We start from the raw sequence: 2,659 nt of genomic DNA, 5'->3' as shown, positions 1-2,659 counted from the left end.
AGCTAATGCTTTCATCATTTTAGCATTCTTTACCAATCACCATCAATATTTGTAGATAGCTGTTTAGCTTCCTTCTTTCTTTTTGTCTGTCTCGGTCTTTCTGTATTTCTATCTTTCTTTTTCTCCTTTTCTCCTTTCCTCTTTTCCTTCTTTCTTTTTTTTCTCCTTTCCCTCCTTTCTTTTCTTCTTTGTGTAGATTTTTTTAAAGGAATGCAAATAGACATTATGTTCTAAATGAAAGTTATAATATGGGCTTGTCAAAACACTATTCTGGATTAGTACTGTTTGGGTTGAACTCCAATTAATGTTTTAATGCAGAATTAAGAAGTCATCCCCATTCTTTCTGTACCATTGAGTAACATAAGGTTGTTTCATGTCATCTTTGAAATGATGCTGATGGACCAGATATCTTAAGAAGTCACTTCTAGCTTGAACATTCTATGTTCAAATGTCCCGTATTTCTCTGACATAATTAATTTTTCAAGTTTTTTTTTTTCACATGTTATTGTATATCCTCAGGGTATTTCCAACTCTATGATTCTTTGCTTTCCTAGTTGTGTTCCTTTGAGTTAAATTGATCCACATATTAAAACCAGGCTACAGGGAGGATTTGGCAAATATAGAATCTGCAGCTGTCCAGGGTCTTGGCGTTAGACTAGGGTATTCTCATTTAATTACAGTTTAGAGCTATGGTGGAGAATATAAATGAGCACAATCTCAAGGCTATGAAAAGGTAGGATTCAATGAACATGAAATTAATAAAATGTTAATGAAGCTGTGATCCTAGGTATAAAGATGAATCCACTAGTGATTCTTACTTATTAGTGAAGTTCTTGAAACATAGTAGGCATTTAATAAATGCATTTCTTTTAATCATTCATAAATTTCTCAACATCATACTTTTTCCTGAATGTGATGCAATAGGTAATTAACCTCAAAGTGACTGTTTTGGTGTTAGCATCTTAGCATGTAGAGAATTTCCTACCTTTGAAAGCAGTATAGTTTCTGCACACTCAGCTTCCCAGGGTTTATGTCAGACCAAGGGCGGAGGCTGGAAGGCCATCTGTCATAAGTTCTAGAAGGTTTAGCTACATTGGGTTGGAATATGTACAACACTGCTAAGATCTCTTTCAGAGCTAAGATTTTAGGGTGCTATGATAAAGAAGAAGAGACATTTATATCATTATGGCTTTCCTGTGTGTATTCTCTGAAGTATCCCTCAATTGCATTCCTTGGGAATAAAACCCTTAAATCATGTAATATCTCAAGGGCATCTAAAAAAATCTGATGAGCCCTGAATTCTCCACAATCCTCAGCCCTACTTTCAGTCTTGACCTTCCTTTTTAGCCTCAGTGTCTGGCATGGTACCATTTATGAAGCAAGTGATAAATCACTTTTTATTGATTCACTGAGGTAGCTGGATCTAGTCTTGCTGAGGAGATATAAAAATGTATTTTATTTCACATGCAAATTATTTTATCAATTTCCATTCTTTTTATGTCACATTTCTTCCCTATCCAGAAAGCAAATATTTTTCTTTAATTTTGTAAACTCATTTTAGCAAGGTTTTTAAATAATTTAATTTTAAACAACATCAATCAACAATTTTAATTTTAAATTAACAATAAAATGTCGATTTTAAGTTAATATTTTTTAAAAATATTTTAAATTTGATTAAATGTATTTTCTTTTACTTCCATCCAAGAAACATAAAAATGAAAAATAAAAATAAAAACAGTTCAGCAAAGCTAACAAAAACATCAGCTGAGTCTAATGACATACACAAAGTTCCCCACTTAGAGTCTTCTAAGTGTACAGTGAAGGGATAGTGATTCATTTGTTCAGTTCTTCTTCAGGGCCAAGCTTGGTTTTCATAATGAACCACCATTCACTTCTTCACTTCATTTCTGTTATTATGGTTTTTTTTTTGTCCCATTTGTATCATTTCTGGTCTTTTTTTTTTAATTAAGTGGTCATTAAGTTGACTGAAGTGCTTGGGGAAAAAAAGCAGATGCTGAAGAACTGTCAGTCCTTACCATGGCAGAAAAAAAAAATGTTAATATCAAATGTAATATCACCTTTTACCTGCTACTTCCTCTAAATAATCCTAGTAATGTCAGAATTCTGGTAATGTTCTTGCATTCCTACTGTTGGAGGCATTTACTCTCAATTAGGTTGACATGCAAATGTTTCTGCCCTGGCCACCACGATCTACCCAGGATTTAGAGGAGGGAAAAATCACCTCCCTTCTCTCCGAGTGCTCTCATTCTCCTCCTTTTCAGAGGTCCTTAAAACTCCTATTATAGGAAGAAATTCATGCCTTACAGTCATGATCTCATGTGGTTTCTCCTCTTCCTAAAATATGAAGAAACTTCTGGCTCAATATCAAAGCACTCCATCCCCCTGCACTATATCACCATCACAAGCAATTCCTTCTTAGCAATGCCTTTCTCTCCTCTCTGTCATTAGACACCTGAGTATCGATTCTGACTAGTTAGATTATTTTATATAGTCATCAAAGGGAGTGACCAAGTTCCTCAGCTAATCCAGATTTTTTTTCAAACCTAGAGAAGTATGTAGACCTTGTTCCTAACTAGTGAACAATTGAAATTGATTCTTTCCTGATAAATGTATTTGGAAATAACAGCTTATCACTTAT

This window comes from Vombatus ursinus, unplaced genomic scaffold (assembly GCF_900497805.2).
Source record: "Vombatus ursinus unplaced genomic scaffold, bare-nosed wombat genome assembly UNPS02014174.1, whole genome shotgun sequence".
NCBI classification, from domain to species: Eukaryota; Metazoa; Chordata; class Mammalia; order Diprotodontia; family Vombatidae; genus Vombatus; species Vombatus ursinus.
The sequence above is the reverse complement of the archived record's forward strand: the minus strand, read 5'-3'. Positions refer to the sequence as shown.